Here is a 19,202-nt window from a genome sequence, read left to right as displayed (position 1 = left end):
AGAATAGCTCGAACCTGGGAGGGTGGAAGATGCAGTGAACCGATATTGCCTCACTGAACTCCAGCCTGGCAACAGAATGAGACTCCATCTCAAAAAAAAAAAAAAAAAGTGTATAAATTGGAGAGGATTGGTGAAAATTATTTATAAAATAATTTTCAAGTGTTTAATATTTACAGAGAAGTCACACACACACACACACACACACGAACTTGGCATATGCCATTCTAAATGCCTCTAAATTCCTATGATGGCATGAACTCATGGCCTTTGTAATCTGGGAAATGGCTCTTATTCTCGCATCAAAGACGTAGAGGTAGAAATGGCTTCCAAAAGCTAAACATCTGGGATATATTTCCTCTTTTATAAAAAAAAATTCAATGTTTTTGATATTCTTAAACCCTATGCTTCTTATGCCCTCATCTGGCAACAGACAATGCTTTCAAGATAGCATCCAATTCCAAACCTTTATTGCTAGCTGAAGTACATTTAATAAATGACTTCTCCACTACCTTTTTGCTTGCTAGCAATTGAAGAAGAAATGGATCCACTTGCTTAAACTGCACAATATATAAGTGGCCAAGTATCATTGCGAGTGATGTTCTTCCAGTTCTGTAAAAATTATAAATTTGTCCAAAAAGAAAGTTTTGGAGTCACCAAAGTCACATCCATATGTCATCTCACCACTAGAGCCCCAGGTTCTGAATACCATTTCTTGACTGCATTCCTATAGTCAGATAGATGCCAAACCCATCAAAGTTTATTCAGCAGTTGGCAAGAAAAATGGAGGCACAAGTTGTGATTAATAGCCAAACTGATACACGACTCTGGTGATGTCTATCATATTCCCATGAAATGATTCCCTTCTTGTTTAGGAGTACTAAGGACCCTGTTATTTAAGAAAGTCTCCCCCATCTCTACTAAAAACTACAAAACTCTAGCCGGGCGAGGTGGCAGTGCCTGTAGTCCCAGCTACCCGGGAGGCTGAGGCAGGAGAATGGCTTGAACCCGGGAGGCGGAGCTTGCAGTGAGCTGAGATCCGGCCACAGCACTCCAGCCTGGGTGACAGAGCGAGACTCCGTCACAAAAAAAAAAAAAAAAAAAAAAAAAAAGAAAGTCTCTGTTGAAAAGGTTTCCATTGATTTTGGCAAACTTTTAAAAGAGAAGATAAATCCACACAAACTGAACAAAGTATTTTGTCCCATACTAAGGTTTGGTTCAGGCTTATTCTACCAGGAGGCTAGAAACTGAGACATGCTATTTTAGTCGATTCTGTGCTGCTATAACAGAATGCCTGAGACTGGGTAATTTGTAAAAAACAGAAATTTATTTCTTACAGTTCTGGAGTATGGAAAGTGCAAGATCAAAACTCCAGCATCAGATGCGAGCCTTCTTACTGAATCTTCACATAAAGAAGGGCAGCACAGTGAGTGTATGTGTGTGTGTTTGTGAGAGAGAGAGAGAGAGAGAGACAGAGAGACAGAGACAGCGAGAGTGAGCACACGAGCCCACTTCTGCAGGTCTTTCTAATAGCAGCATTAATCTATTCACGACAGAAGGGACTTCGTGACCTAAACATCTTCGAAAGTTCCCAACGAACACTGTTGCATTGAGGATTAAGTTTCTGACACGTGGATTTTGGAAAACATACCTTCAAATCATAGAACACGCATTTGAAGAGAAATAGTGCTAGGCACTGGAAAATAAAGAGAAGTCCAAGTACTGGTGAGTGGTGAGTGATCTGATTAAAGGTCATAGGGTGAAAGCTGAGATTAAAAAGAATAAGATTAGGACTATGGATTGGATTCAGATTATAAAGTGCCAAAGTCACTAGAATGATAATTTGGGATATTTATACTCACAATGAGAACAATTGAGAGAGTTTGAGAAGTGGAGTTAACTAATTAAGGTTGGCCTTAATAAAAAAACTTTGTCAGCAGAGAAAGGACTTGGAGGGATGAAAGAGTGAAGGTATACACACCAGTAAGCAAGTTAGCACAATGGATTGCTCCTGAACTAATAAGTGCCTGAAATAAGGCAATGGAAATGAACGTAGACGCAATATGGCAAGTTAAGGATATATTCCTGTGGGTTTGGCTTTACTCATTGGATTTGGAAGCAAGTACATTTGACAGCACTTCTTTAAAGGCAAAAACACCTGACTTTTAGTACAGTTTGGAAATTTTGTTTAAAGAATAGTGATAGTGCTAAAGTGGATAAGAGTATTTTGGTATTTTGAGGGGCATTGACGGTCTTAGCATGTTCCCTCTAGCATGGTTTCAGTGATTACTCATTGATGAGAAAAATAAGCAACAAAACAACAGCCTATCAAACCCAAATGTCACCTGGTTTTACCACTGTCACTCCTACCTTTATGTTCCTATTGGAACAGTTCTGAGTCCTATACATTTTCAAGAACCTAGCGCCCCTAAAAATGTGCCCTAGTTATTTCTTGAATTTCCCAAAACCATGTTTCCTAGTGACTCATACATCAGTGTAACAATCAGCACAATATCTCAAGGATACCCTTTGCCTGATCTACTACTCATTTATTGATTTTTAATGCTTTTCAAGTCATTTGAAGGCAAATGATTAATACTTCCAAGTCCACTGTTGCCACTACATGTAGGTGTTATGCAATTGAAAACCAGTGGCTGTGTCAGAATTCATGGAACCTTGTGCTTCCAAAGTTGACAGCTTTCACGGTGTCAGCCAGAGTGGAGTTCTGAGGACATTTGCCTTCTCTTCAGGTCTATGTCATCCTTTGTCATGAAAATCATGAAAGAAATGTGCTTTGGGTCAAATTCTCAATAACTCAGGAAAAAAAAAAAAAAGGTTTGTCAACTTCTGCTTCATCTTCTGCATATACCCTTCTAAATATATAGGATTAATTGTCATACAAGTAGAGTAGGGAAAGATGCAAAAATATATTCTCCAATATCTCTTTTCCTTTACCAGTCTCAAAAACTGTCCCTAGACAAAATGATTCTCAGACCATCAAATGCAAATAGAAACGTGAGTTTGTGTGTGTGCTTGGGGTGATGGGAGGTAATGGTGCTGGTTTGATAGAAAAAAAATGGTTTCATCACATTTAAAATCCCTCATTTGGAATTTCTGGGGCCAGATGTGTTTCAGAATTCAAAATGGTTCTGATTTTAGAAAGGAAGCCTCATGCATAATATAACACCACCATTAATCTGTCTCCAGCAAAATGTATGACTATTTATATGAAAAGGAAAAGACTATGTGTCACCTCCTATGAGATCAAGCCAAGACAGGTTTTGACACCAAATGATTCACAAAAATACTTTCAACATTTAGGGGTTTTTTTTTGTTTTTGTTTTTTTTTTTGTATTTTAGAACAGCAGACTTGTGGACTTTATCAAGGCCTGATAGCTGCTCATGGGCCAAAATAGCTTTGCCAACCACAGCTATTTGCTGCTGTAAGTTTTTCCTTAGTTTGCATAGTGAAAAGTGAACTTCTGTTAAATTCCCCAAGTCTCTTCTTTTTTCACAGGCTGTTTCAAGAGTGTAATTATCCTCAAGTCCTTGGAAATTCTGTAGTATCTGAAGAACGAAAATACCAAAATTTACTTCACCATCCTTCCAATAGCTCGACTCTGTTGTACATTTACACTTAAATTAATTTTGCTCCTGTTGAAAAAGTAAACTCCACCTTGAAAGTTTGATTTGAATTTTCTTATATAGTTTTTGGATTTCTATTTTGGAGCTGGAGAATAATTTCATATTATATATATGCAGTATTAATAGAGACATATTGGATTTTAGGGAATTTAACAAAAATGGGCCAAGGCACACAGTCTAAAAAGAATGAACAGAAAAGATAGGGTAAAGGCTTAATGTTTCATGCAGAGAGAAAGACTAAATTCCAGCTTGTCTGTCTTTGCTGGGGCCTGACTTCCTTTTTGTTAGCTCAATCTGAACACCACATTTTTGTGAATATGCATCACATTCATTTTGGATTATTTAATTTAACTTCCTTTCCAGATGAACTAGCTTTATTAAATGCTTGCCATGGATGGGCAAACAGAGTTTATGCAGGCTATAAATATCTATGATTAGTTTGGTATAGTATATTGCAATCTAAGGTGTAGCAATTATGCATAATATTTTCTCCCAAGCTTGATAAACCATTTGGGAACAAAAAAGAAAAAAAATCTAAAACGTAATTTATGCAAACCCCACGAATAATGGCATTGGCAAACATTATATTTCTCTGAGCTCCTGGTCAGCAGCACAAGCACACACATGATTGAAGCCCTAAGTTAAAGAGAAGAAAATAAGTTTGACGCCATATGCCTTAAAGATGGGCATGATGTAAAAATTATATTGCCTGTGATACCACTTTTGATTTTTCCAACATAGCTACTAATTAATAAGGTACTTCTATTATACTGAGGTTATTTCCCAAAACGGATTGCTCCTGAATGAATTTATCTACATGTATTATTCTAATATACACACATAAATAGTGTTTTGATATGTATACATTGCTGAGCTTTTACATTACCTCTAGGCTTATATTTTTAATCACCATTAAAAGACTATATTGGGTATACAGACACGGTGTATCTTCTTTGTGCAAAACAGTTTAGGAATAGCAAATATAGGATTAGAAATTCACCTGTAATTTCCAATCCATCAAAATTTATTGTAGATGATTGCAAATAAACATAATACGTAAAAACAAACATAATGCAAGTTAGTAGTAGTAAGTGCTATTATGGAGACCTATCTGAAATATAAAATAGTACAGATGAGAGAGATGCATAGTAAAGATGCATGCTATTGGGAAGAACTGAGAGTATAATTTGGGAGGATGTGAGATGTAAATAGTTTCTGGAAGGATAAATAGAACTTTGACAAAAATAGAGACAAAAAGTAGGGTTATTCTAGGTGGATGAATCACACAAGTAAAGACATAGAGACAAACTGTTGTATGATGTGACTGAACCACAAGGGATCGAACAGGGGTAAAGTCAGAATGATGGATAGACTACAAATAATTTGGGGCTAGATTTTCTGTCCATTTGGACTTCCCATTGCATCACTAACTGAATATTTTCCAACAAGATATGTATCTTCAGCCAATCCCCAATCATTTTCAATTCCCCATTTCCTAAACCTCAATAATCATTTTGACTTCACTTTACCATATTAACATTCACTAATTTGTCTACTTAATTCACACATGCAACAATATTTTTAATATGTACTATGAAAGAACAAAAATAAATAAAATGGGGGAACTTTGTCTTGAAAAATACACAGAAAATAAATTAGAATACAGTATATTATACGTTATAATAGAGTTGTCCAGAATGCTACAATAGTAATGATGCAATTCTGTTCCGTTTAACCAAAATTTACTGAGCATCTACAATGTGGCAGGTAGCTTGCTAGCCACTGAGAATTTAAAGATGAATGAACTTGGTCATTGCCCTCCAGTAGCTCACAGTCTAAGGAAGACTACAGAGAAAAGCAGATAATATGACTACAGTGGCTAAGAACATAGGCTGAGGTGTGCCTAGAGTAAGGACTGACTGATAATATTGCACTGGGATGGTAGGACAAGGAAAACTTCCTTTCCTATGTGAAGCATTCCATTCCTTAACCCACCATTCCCTTCCAGTAGAATCAATTGCTGAAAAGGGGCCCTATCAGTACCTTAGGAGCGACTGAGAAACAAGCAAGACCCAGCTAGGCAAACAGGAAGCAAACGGTGGGTCAATTTAGGTATACTTAGAAGACTCAAAGGAGACATAAGGTGTGAGAACTAGACTTCAGACATAGAGAATCTTTGTAATTTCCTTGGAGGAGGTTTCTTCACACTTCTCAAAGCCCTACCTCGATGGGTATGATTTTTCTTCATCTTCACAGACCAACAGAAAAGTCAAGAAGGATCATAGGTGTGTCAAGGAGGGCAGTTTTGATAGCTAGAAAATCATAAGTGATCTCAGAATAAAATTTAGTAGAGTGTCTTGTTTGGAGGCAGGGGCTAGGGAAAAAGTAGTGTAACAAGAAAGTGGTGATAGTGAATGGTGATTATTTTGTCCTGAGAAAAAAGAAAAAAAAGAAAAATGACCTGACTGGAAAAAGAAAAGCACTTTCTTATTACACGTTAGCAATAACAACCTTACTAGCCAGTTGATTCCTTAACTATCTCCCAAGCACACCATTCTTTTATTATGCTAAATTACATAAGTTTTGCCCTCCACCTCTCCAAACAGAAGGTCATATTCAAGTCCATCTTTCTCTATTTAAGTCACACCAGATTACTGTAGTCCATACAAGTTTAATTCTTTGACCTATTTCTGTGTACTTTTGTACTTAATTCTAATTTGTCTTTATTATCCTCTCATTCCTTCACTTCTACCCCACCATACCTATATAAAACTCTGTCTTCACTTAAACAGCTAAGCACATCCATGTCTTCTTGACAGTATCTTATCCACTATACAGAGCTTGTTATAATACATAATGAATACAGTCTTTTTCTCTTTGTGTGCCTGTTTTAAGGTTTTACCCTCCATGTCCTGAGTGTGCTATTATAAATCTATATCTCCCCTTTAAACATCTTTAAATGTTAATTATTTCCAATCTCAATCTTTATTTTTTCTTACTTAAAGGTATTTTGCATTTTCTTCCATTTCCATGTACAGATTTCTGCATCACTTTTACCATTCATTTTGGTAGCTGACAGTTTCAACTTCCATTATGGCTATTGTCCAAGACTACACACAGATTTCTGCATTTAAGAAGAGATGGTTTTATTTCTTTTTACTTTAAAATCCTTCTTGATGATGTACGCAATTGTCAATTGTACATTTGGACCTTGGCAGGTATATAAGTCTAATGATATCAATTACAACTTATTTGGTTGTAATGACAGAAATACAACTCAAACTAGCCTAGGCAAGAAAAGAGATATTGGTTTTAAAAGTATTAGAGTATCTCATATAACCAATCCACTAGAAGTGCATGGGAGCATCTGGCTTCAACTGACCACAGGGCCTCAGTGGGGCTGGGTTGCCTCAGTGGTTCATTTTCTTGGTTCTTAGATCTATTCTCTTGCGCTGTAGACCATCTTTATTCATATAAATGGAAATGTGGGTGCCAACAGCTGTCAAGCTTCACATCCCTTGACTATAACCATCAGAAAGGACAGAGGAACAACCCTAGCTTAGCCCCAGATTTACACATATAATATAAATATTTAAGTTTTCTACAGTCATTTACTATAATTACATATATAAAATTTATACATTATATACTAAAATATATTATTAAATAAATACTTGTATTTATAAAATATATATTATATATCTTAATACATATTATATACATGTAATTACAGTGAATGACTCTTGGAATCAATCTTCAAAAGCACCACTTAAGAATTAAGGATAATGTAGCAGAAACCTGGCAACTAGAGACTTCCCCACTTCCCATGGAAGGAGGAGGTGTACCAGGCACCATTCAATCATGGCTACTACAAGTAATGTGCACAATATGACAGAAAGGACCTTATTGTCACTGCCTACCACTGCATTCCCAAGAGCCTAGAAGTGGATTATATAATTGCTTCACACAGTGTAGAGTGTTATTAGAGACTGACTTGTCATCTTTTTCTAGATAATACATCTATATTTCTGAATTGAGGAAACAGAAATAGTATTTCTTTGATTCATGAAATGTACTAGTTTTGTATTGACTCCTCTATTATGGAAAATTATGCCGGGCAGTCAGTTGGCACTGTGTTTGGCAAAAAAATCTTTAAAAAGTGATGCGTGAAGTAAAAAATCAGAGCAGTTGTCATAAACTGCAAAATGTGAACATTATTTCTAGTAATTTAGTAAGTTAGTTGTTTCTGTGTTTATTACAAGTTGACTAATTTGGTTCTTCCAGAATATAGCACAATTCTGCTCTCTGTTGAAAATATATCACAAACATATATAAATCATTTTATACCCTAGTTTATGTTATTTTTATATCATCTAGCCATATGACTTTCATATACACATACTTCAAAATATAGTATATATTTTTAACTAGGGCTAAAATATATGTCAAATTTTAAAAACCATCTTTATTACACTCCTTGGAAAAATATATGTATTAACTTTGTGCCTAGAGTCTACCATGCAAACTTCAATATAACTGATAATTATCGATATTTTTTTTTAAAGTTCTACTTGATTTTTTTTTGCCTTTCAGGCTAAGAATACTTTTTATATTTTTAACAAAATTATCTAGATTATTGACTCTACCTAAGCTTTTTAGATCCCTTCAGGGAAATTCAGCACTTTTTCTTTTCCTTCCACTATATTTCTCTCATCACTTTTGAAAATCGTAATTATCATTAGTTACTTTTATAATAAAATAAATGAACTAATCTTTATTAAGTGCTTTCATTGTGCCAGGTACTGTACTTAATACTGACACTCATTTATTTCCTATTTTAGTAATTTTTAATACATTCTTCCTTCCAACAAATATTTATTAGGCTGCTACAATGTTGGGGACACAAAATGAAACAAAACACTTCTCTGTCTTCAAGTTCCCTGTGAATGGTGGAGGAAATATTAATGGAATGAATAGATAGTATGTAGTGTTAAGTAATGATTAAGACCTATGAAGAAAGAGAAACCAGGTTAAGTGAAAGAGAGTGTCAAGGGTAGCTATTGTGAATGGAGTGGTCAAGGAAGATCTCTGGAAGGAGGTACCATTTGAGAAGAGACCCCCAAAAAATAAGTGAGTAAAATACAGGAATAGCTGAAGAAAGAAGATTTTGAGCATTGAGATCTGCAAGTGTAAATTGTGACAGGAGACTTTCGGAAAGTGTATGTGGGAGTGTGACATCATTTGACTTACATTGATCAATGGTGGTTAAAAGCACAGTTTCTAAAGCCAGCCTGCCTGAGCCTGGGTTAATGTGCCTCCACATTCTGGTTATGACTGTGGCAAACTACCTTATCTTTCTGGGCTTTGTTTTTCCCACTGATAACATAAGGATGATGCACATCCCTTCCTCATAGTTTGGATATAAATGAGGAAATAAATCCACACAGAAAGATGAGCACAGTCTGTAGCATATAGTGAATGCCTGAGAAACGTTAGCTATCATTCTTGTCATTCATTTTTTGAAACTTGCAATCCAGGATTGTAAAGGTCTTAAGGTTGGGCTATAATGGCTTCCACATTATGGACAGGACACTGGTGCAGCTGCACACCTAAGAAAGCAGACCACCATACACCTGTGCCTATGAAAGTGAGGACTCTGATATTAATGGGGGAGGGGCTCTACACTCTCTTTAATTGCTTTCTATCAAAGGAAGAATAAATTGAAAATGATTAAATTAAGTGAACTAGAGAAAGCTTATTACTAATGTAAATCATTATAAAAGCTTCAGTAGGCAAAGAAGTAAAAAAGTAGAGAATATAATATAGTATCTTTGGATAGTCTTCTAGTAGACAATTAAATTGCTAAAAGTGATACAGTACCATTAATAATTGCACATTTCGTTTAGTGTATAATTATTCATTGTGGCCTCGTGGGCTTTCTTAAGTTTAGAAATGGAAGTGACCCTTTTATTCTGACTTTACTTATTCCTCTGAGTGTCTAAAACTGTCTCCATTTATCTTCATTCACCTTGTACCTAATGCATAAGGAAGGGAATACTTGTCTCTTTAAGACTAAAATGTCAAATGAAAACATTCATTCCTCCATAAGAAGACAAGGAATACTTACCTTCCTACAGATAATAAATATGCTGACTTATTACATGTCTACTATCCCATGTGAAAATGATATTTCTGGACAAAAACTTTTTAAAAACAGCAGTGGATTGTGGTAAAATATAGTGGTTCTAAAATGGCTCAATTCTCTACTCAAAATATGTCACAAATTAAGAAAAAAATAAAATTTATTAGCAAAATGCTTTAAACTACTAACCAATAATTATTGCCTGACTACATACTTACCAAACAGATAATTATATCCTGTTTATAGAGTTCCTTTCAGTTACAGATAACTTTCATAACCACTACCTTTTCTGATTAAAATAATAATACCTAATTTATTGAGAATCCTTACTAAGTCCCAGATCCTTCTCACAATAGCTCTGAGGTAGATTCTATTGTTCCATAATTTACAGATCAGAAACTGAGATGAAGAAACACTAAATAATTTCCCTCAATCTTTCACAGATATTGAGTTACAAAGATTCAGATTCCTGAATGTTCCCTTAAGTATCTTACAACCTTACCCTTTACCCTGTGGTGAGGTAACAGGGCAAGTATTACTGCTGTTTTAATTTTTTAAAAAACATCCAAGATGTTAAGTAATTTGTCCAAGATGGAGTAGTAGTCAATGAGAAGCAAACCCTGGACAGGAATTTTAGTTGGGAAGGATGAAGAGTCCCACAGGTGAGTAATCATCAAGCGTTCCCCTTTCATGCATTCACAAAGGAGAAAATGAAAATAGTTCAACATTGAAGTTTACTGAACTTTAAACAAAATCTGTTCCAACCAATTAAAGTTTCTAGTTATATAAAGATGGACTCTACACCTGACTCATGACTGAATTAAGTTTACTTTCAGTTAGTTTTTTTGTCTAAAATATTCAAATTGTTTCTTATAATCATTTTGGTCAGGCTCAAATATTACATTTTTTATGAATCTCTCCTGATCCCCTAAATCAAATAGCAACTCTTCCTCATCTCAATAACTATCTGCCACATAACTATCACATTAACCAAATGTAATATCTTCATAGGGCTTATTATTATGTAAACATATTTTTTCTAACTTGTCATTGTCTGTCTCCATTACTATAATATAAGTTATGTGACAGAATTACCTTATCCTTTTGGTTTGCTACTATATCTCTAATGTCAAGATGAGTTCCGGGAGCAGAGTAGGTACTCAATAAATATTGAATGCATAAATGAATGGATTCAGCACAATCACTGAGTTGTAAAAAACAATGTAGGCACTAATTGTCTGTTTGTGTACGTGTGAATCTGTGTGCGAGTAGACACATAGATATGCAGACACACACACACGTAAACATATATAGAGTGCATTTTTAAAACTGCAGTTCTATTGTAACTCCAGTTCTTTAATTAGCAATCAGATCCCCAACCATATTGTTAACACTTGAAAAGAGGGCTAATGAAAATATAAACACAAAGTTGTCTCTAATGAGGGACAACAAGCCAAAAGAGAATTAAAAACCTGTCCCCCATACTTCATTAGAAAGCATCTCAAGCCCATCAGATTCAGAAATATTTCAATATTGGAGTTTGACGAGCAATGTAAAAAGTTTCGAGAAAACAATGAAATGACTGAAAATCACTCAATGAGTAGCCAAGTTACAGTGTATAGTTTAAAAAGAATCTTCAAAGTGCATTATAAAATACTCAACGAAAACAATGCAGATAGATCTGGCACTGAATCAGGATGTCCTAATATTTTTGTGGCTTTCCTATTTAAATTAAAACAAGAAATTATATAGATCCAATTTATAAAATACGCAAGCTCAAAAGTTGTGTTTGGTGAAATAATAGACAAACCAATTAAATATAATTATGAAGTTTAGTTAATCTAACTCATATCCTCTACACAACAAAATCTCCAGTTAGTGATGTGACGCAAACTCAGTCTTTGCATATGACTCTTTAGTGGTTATCACGGATTTGAGCCAGATTTTGAAAAAGCTTTATGAAGCTGATATTTGATTTCCATCCTTGATCCCCTAGGCTTAAGCTCTCTTGGCACTACACTACAAATTGCAGACACTGATAAAAGTGCTCATAAAAAATTGAGATACCAGTTTTGGAGGAAAGCTATGTTATGTTGTAGGCTCCAATAACAAAATAACTGGGCCAGCCATTGGGTATAGGAAAGGTTTTCTGAAAAAAGGACTTCAAATTTGACAGTAAGCATGCGTGTAAGTTCACTATGGTGGAAAGGAGGAGAGGGAAAAGGAGGCAGACAGAATAATATGACCAAAGTTCCTAGGTTGCAGAAAACATGGAGCTCTAAGGAGATTGTACAGCCCAGAGAGTCAAAGCTGAGAAACTGAAGTAGCAAGAAGCGCTACAGAAGGTGGGGGAGGTGGGCAGGTACAAGATCATGTTTGACCTTGTAATATGGTTGAAATATTTTTGCTTTACTCTTACACTAGTGAGAAACAATTCTGCTTTTCTCTTATATCAACAATAATGAACTCTGTGTGTGTGTGTGTATGTGTGTGTGTGTGTCTGGGTGTGTGGGTCTGTGTGTGTGTGTGTCTATATACATGGAGGGGAGGATCATATATTAAGCTTGGGAGAGAGGTATTAGTGGAAGATAATCAGTTTGAGAGGTCAACTGTATGAGTTTTCTGTACTATCAAGAGCCATAATGTAGGAAGGAATGCTTTAACTTTTAATCACTTTCCTTGGAAATCTCCACTAAACTACGGATTTCCAGTTCATGCTCAGTGGCTTCTTTAACCTGAGGAATTGATTGACTAGTATTTATTGAACCAGTGACTTCACTACTGTTGTTGCTCTTGGTGATTTAGAGTGGAGACAAACCAGTTCTAAACTCAAAAAATGATGAACACGGTAGAATCTGTGGGTTGGCTACCCAGAATCCCATCTTCTCATCTTCCTTTTTGGTAGACCTACGTATTCTATTTAGATATGCATCCCTGCCCCATAAAGCTAATTATCTCAGGGGAATATGTAGACTCAACCACAAAACTTTGTGAGGTCCAGTACAAGATAAAAACGCAGGCTTCTTGTTAATAATTATTCAGAATTTCAAGATGGTGCTAGCAGAGCATTAAACTAAGAATGGTGTTCTTCTAAGTCCAGGACCCTGTGCGATTGCATAGATAGCATCACCATGAAGTCAGCTCTTGGAATGTGTCCCTGTCTCAGCCCCTGATAAAACCATCGGGTCTCCTGAGAACTTGCTCACTATCATGAGAACGGCATGGGGATAACCGCCCCCCATGATTCAATTACCAGGTCCCTTCCCCGCCACGTGGGGATGATGGGTACTACAATTCAAGATGAGATTTGGGTGGAGACACAACCAAACCCTATCAGTCCCCAAAAGTGTATGGGTCTGAAATTTCCTCAGTGAAGTATGGTGGGGAAGAGATGAGTTTGCTCAGTGGCCTCTGTACAGTTTTCTATTTCTTAGGAGAGAGAGAAAGGAAGAAATGATCTATTTGCTTTGTCTACATTTGATGTCTGGAAATGTTGTATCCATTTTAAATGAAGCAAATATTGATGATGACAGAAGTACAGAAATTAAAAGAATGCAGAGAGTTGATCACTTTGTTGAACCCATAAATCAACCAACTCAGACACCCATCATAATTCACGACTTCTTTTTATACCAGATAATGCACTTTCCTTATTGTTTAACTAATTTTGAGTCAGGGTTTTTGTTACTAGAAGGTAGAAGCATTTCAACTGACAAAAATAATAAAGTCTCCGAAACGAACTTTGCTGAAAGAAGTCGTTCCTTATTTGGTAGGTAATATTTGCTACATTGTTAAATATTTTTACAGCTTGGAAGAAATGAGTATTACCTAGGATAACAGAGGTTGGCAGTTTATTTCTTAAAAAATAAAGAGATCATATGACATAAAATAAAATGCAATAACATGATCTCTGTTGGTACAGTCTAAGAAAATAATGTTTCATTGCAAGATAACTTCCAGGTGAGTAACAATATTCTGGGTTTGCTAACATTAAATATAAATATGTATTTTTATGCTTTTTCTGCTAAAAAAATTTTGTAATGGAACAAGATATCATCCAGAGTTCTCAAAAGGCAAAGGAGAAAGATCATACAGTCTATCAGATAAGCAAGCATCGTAACAAGAGAACAGCTATGAAAATCAATCAGAATAAAATTATGTAAAAGAAAAGTGAGAGTTTTCCCTGGGGAATTAATTAGCATAGCTATCCCAATCTGTAACACCCTCTCTATTTTATTTTCAAAGTTTATGTATGATTACATCCATTCTTTAAACTTGTGACAAAAGAAGGAAAAAGCCAGTGGATCTACTTACAGACTAGCAAGTCTGTAAGATTAACAAAAACAATATATTCTGAGTTTATTCACTCACAAAACTATTTGTAGTAGTTGATGTGAGCATGAAATATGATCTCATGTAGTTGTTCTATGGTCATGCAAAGCCTGATACTGTTGGCTATGGCAGTTGCGAACCTAATAGAGGCAATAAGAGGACACAGTCAAGTTCAACTCCAGATCTGACTTAGAAGCCTACATTCTTAATTCCCACAAATCACAATCTCCTCCTGTATATAAAACAAGAGCTAAAATAGAAGGAACCTCAAAATGGGATGATAAAAAGGAAGTAGAAACAAAAGCTGCCAAGGAAGGTCAGCTAAGTCTAAATTGTAGTGACTTTGTGGCTGAGTGAATCTTAAAGTTGAAGTGGGGAATTTTTAGGTAAAAAGTAAAATAAAATAAACTGGGCAGAGAGAATGATGTATAAATATTTACTGAAGTTTAATCTTATGAATGATCTTGGGTTGTTGTGGATTTTAGAACCTATTAGGGAGGTTACTTTGACAATAAGTAACCTCATTTACAAGGTGACTTGGGAGAGGAAAAGAGGAGGTAGTAGGTTCCTATACCATGATTTTATCCCTGCCCCCAAGAGAACTTAAAATCCTTTTACAAAAATAAAAAATTAAAAGGCAAAATGTTAAATGAAAATAATATAATTAAATAATGTTTCAATGTAAAATACAGGGAATATATTACATGGAAATAAATGACCACATTCCAAATGAATGATAGAGACTGAAGTTTCAGAAGTTCTAAATATTTATTAATTTGTTTGTTGATGGACACTTAGCTTGTTTCTATATGTTGACTATTGTGAATAATGCTGAAATGAACATTGGAGAGAAGATACCTTTATGATCACATTGTATGACTTAAATATACACAATAAAATTTATTTTTAAAATATTTGGAAGTTATTTTTAAATAGATTGGTCAGGGAAGTTGCGTGTAGAGAGAAAAATCTGAGCTAGATTTTAAATGATAAATGCATAGGTTAAATAAAAAGCAGAATATACAAGATCTGTGTTAAGTCAAGTTTCTTAGAAGACAAGCCTAAGTGTAACTGACTGAGCTAGTGCTCCTTAGGAAAACCTGGTAAGCAGAGGAATAAAGCTGGATATGATAGGGAAGGGATCCAAGAATTCAGCAATGGTGTGGTCTCAGGAAGTGTAGCTTTGGCCTGATCCATAGGTGAGAGTTCTAAAGCATGAACTGCATGAAATGCATGGGAATGAGATGGATTTCCAGGATGGTGGGTAACCATGAGCAAAAGTGCAACTGTAGATGAGTGCAAGTGGAACTAATGTGAGCAAAGTTCGAACTGCATGGAAAGAAACAGAAATAGGACAAAGTTGGGGGGTGGTTGGTGCCAAGTCTTGGATGGCCTTGACTATGAGTCTGTAACTTTGAAACTAACCATTGTAGATAATCTCACGAGTTTGTTGAGTGAGACGTGAAAGTCTAATTTAGAGTTGTGCATCTAGCAAAATGGTGCAGGATGAAATGAAATGAGAGATAGTTTAGTGTCAGAAAAACCAGTCAATAGGCAAACATAACATGACAAATTAGGATATGGATGTGGCAACAGGTATGGGAGATTAAAGGATATTATAAGGAAAAGATTAATAAAAGTTATTAACTGATGGGATAAGAAAGTGAGTGATGATGAGTAGTCTCTGATCATTGTCATAGCTTAGCCACATGAATAAATCCAAAAAGTGTAGTTTTAAGATGACAACAGACCATGTAAATGGAAATACCAAGCAAGCTGCCTTGTAAGGGAAAGCAGAATATAGATCTGAGAGGTCTCCTCATGGAGAAAACTGTTGTGATTATTGATGTACCCTTTAAAGTGCGGAGCATAAGCAAAGAATTGCACAGATGCTACAGTTCCTTGCTTTAGAGGCTCGTTTCCCTGCCTGGAAAGTTCTTGTCTACCTTCTTACCTGTAAATCTTCAATTTACCTGTAAAGTCTCAGCACAGAAGTCATTCCAGAATGGCTTTCTCTGACAATTGCAGAGTAGTTTTGCTTTTTATTCTGGTCTTTCTGGCACCTATTCATTAATTCACCAAACAGTCATTGAGTTGCTAGTATAGTCTTGACATTGCTCTTGGTGCAGGAAAACCAGTGTCAAACAGATAAACAGTGTCCTTCTTCTTATGGGTCTGTGTATATTTTAGCTGGATTAGACAGTCAACCAATCAATCAAACCATCCAACAATACATAGTATCTTAGGTGGTGATGAATGTGTTTTAAGAGGGGAGCTATTTTAGATTATGTAGTCAGAAAAGCCTGATGGATGAAACAGCATCCGATCACAGACTTAAAGGAAGTACATAAGCAAAACTATGCCAAGAATGGAAAGAGAAAGTTTACGGAGAGTGACCAGCATCTGCAATAATCTGCATACTTAGTATGTTTGAGAATCAGCAAAGAGGCTAATGCAACTGGAGTCGAATCATTATATTAGGGGTAGTGCTGGGTGACAGGAAGGAGTGTCAGAAAAGTATTGGAAGACCAGATCCTTAGAGTCTTGTAGATCATGCTGAAGAATTTGGGAAATTATTGGAGGATTTTGACCAGGGAGATCAATTAGTTGTATTACATTGATTCTAACCAGCAGTCTCATAAGTCAAAGTGTCACCAGTGGAGGTGAAGAAGGCCTTAAAGTACCAGTGGATCTCACCAAGCAACACTAAAGAGTGATGAGAAATTTGCAAATGATGACATGGTTTAAAAATGGGGGAGATTGGAGACTGAGAAGTAGAAGGGCAGGGGAAAGAAAAAGAAAAGGAAAAGACTGTGGTCCATACTGAAGTGTCTATTTCCTCTAACAGCTGTGCGCTGTCTCTGAGCTGCTCATGGAGCCTAGCTGTCTCCTCCTCTGGAGAGTATTCCTAGGCTGTGTGGAACTGACTCACCCAGGAAATTAAGCCAAGAAAAGGATGTCTCATAGCTAATGACTGATGTGGGGCATAGTCAGCACCTTTGTCTCCAGGGCAACTCTGAACTGCAGTTCATGCTTTAGAACTCCCACCTATGGGTCAGGCAGAAGCTACACTTCCTGACACAACATCATTGCTGAATTCTTGAATCCCTTTCCTATCACATCCAGGTTTATTCCCCTGCTTACAGGGTTTTCCTAAGGAGCACTAGCTCAGTCAATTACAGTCAGGCTTGGCTTCTAAGAAACCTGACTTAAAACAGATTTTGTATTTTCTGCTGTTTTCATTTCTCACAGAACCTAATAAAATTTTGAGAATGACATCAGTGCATAATAAATATTTGCTGAATAAAGAACAGACATAAGAGTTACAGAAGAGTAGGGAATGCTGTCCGTCAACAATATTGTGAAATACCATGTGATATCCTCACATTAAAGGGTACTTATTTGCAATTTATATAAATTGGGTAAAAATGACAGAGTAAGAATACATAGGCATACATAATTATTTAGTTTTTATTTTATGGGTAAATCATTTAAAATTTTTATGAGTCACCCTTCCTAAGTGCATATTTGCCACCTTTTAAGTCTATAATGCAAACAAATTTGGTGAATTAACTTGAGTACTTTCTGTCTCATCTTAAGACCCTCATTAGACACTGATGAATATGCTAAGCTGTAGCTTCTTGCTATCTCCCCTGACATTTAACTGTAGTCACCTGACCACACAGGAATGCTGAGAAAGAGTTTGATTATTTGCTGAGATTGTACATGTTAAACCGAATGCACATGATGTGATGAGATAAATCATAAGAACACTGCATGCTTAGTTGGTAGCCCAGGATTATAATATTTGGTTCCCTTAAGACAAATAGTCATTTAAAAAATTATACTCCCTAGCCAATACAGGGAGTCTTATTTTTCCTAGTTATTGTATATCTGTCTCCTTTTTCTCCCATTCTTTTTATGCATCCCAAAGCTTGTAACTCAGTATCATTGAAAATTTCATAATTTTCTTAGATGTCATTTGGTGCACCTTTTATTTTAGTTTGGTCTCATGCACTTTTAGGTTTTGTTTTCTCATTGAACTTTTCACTCTATTAACACCAGTATTACACATGTTTCTTGTTACATGCTTTATGATCATATATCCATGTTGAACAGCCAATAGGAGATTCCTGACTCATTAGAAAGTTTATTATACCCATTTCAATGTAATATAATCAGGAATTTTTAACCTCATTAGTTTTATAATATTCTTTCAAGTTTACTCTTATGGCAAGTCAGTTACATATTATTTCAAATATTGGACTGGGAAGTACTTGCAAAATCTTGATAAATGGTAATTTTCTACAGAGTTTTTGATTTTATACACAAGGATTGTCTAATGTCTTTACCATTGACTATGTATATAGTTCTGTGGGTAGAAAGATATGTGAGAAGTTCCCAACACTCAAAGACCTCATTATCGCCTTGAAGGAAATCACATATATGTGCACACAGGTCACATTAGCAGTAGACAATGAGTTATGAAAAAAATAATTATCTCTTTGATACTTCCAATTGTTCTCCATTGCTTAAATGATCAAAGAATTATCATAACCTGGCACTTGTTAACCTCTAAAGTCTTTTCAGTTTCTGCTTCTCATGTTCACTTTTCTCTCAATTGTTATTTAAAAAGTAACCCAAGGCCAGTGTAGAAATGTATGAAAAATACAGAAAAATAGAAGAAAGTGAAAATTTCCCTTATCACATTACCACGGGAAAACTACCATTAAAATTTTACTATGCAAGCTTATGGCCTATCTCTATGTATATTTAAAGCTACTTGGCTGGGCGCAGTGGCTCATGCCTGTAATCCCAGCACTTTGGGAGGCTGAGGCGGCTGGATCACCTGAGGTCAGGAGTTTGAGACCAGCCTGAGCAATATGGCGAAACTCTGTCTCTACTAAAAATAAAAAGTTAACTAGGCGTGGTGGTGGGCACCTGTAGTCCCACCTACTTGTGAGGCTGAGATAGGAGAATTGCTTTAACTCAGGAGGTGAAGATCGCTGAGCTCGCACCACTGCACCCAAGCCTGGGTGACAGAGAGAGACTCCATCTCAAAAAAAAAAAAAAAAAAAAAAAAAAA

The 19,202-nt window shown here is 35.8% G+C and overlaps 1 long non-coding RNA gene across 1 annotated transcript in view; it reads right to left on the bottom strand.

The window, feature by feature from the left end:
* Positions 1–3,349: 3,349 nt before the first annotated feature.
* Positions 3,350–19,202, bottom strand: part of LOC105515811 — an 866,119-nt gene continuing 850,266 nt past the window's right edge. Inside the window, exon 6 of the long non-coding RNA XR_001002393.1 lies at positions 3,350–3,564. This is a non-coding gene — a long non-coding RNA (uncharacterized LOC105515811). The remainder of the gene's footprint in view (positions 3,565–19,202) is intronic.

This window comes from Colobus angolensis, unplaced genomic scaffold (assembly GCF_000951035.1).
Source record: "Colobus angolensis palliatus isolate OR3802 unplaced genomic scaffold, Cang.pa_1.0 Scaffold27, whole genome shotgun sequence".
NCBI lineage: Eukaryota > Metazoa > Chordata > Mammalia > Primates > Cercopithecidae > Colobus > Colobus angolensis.
This window is presented reverse-complemented; position numbering and strand designations above follow the sequence as displayed.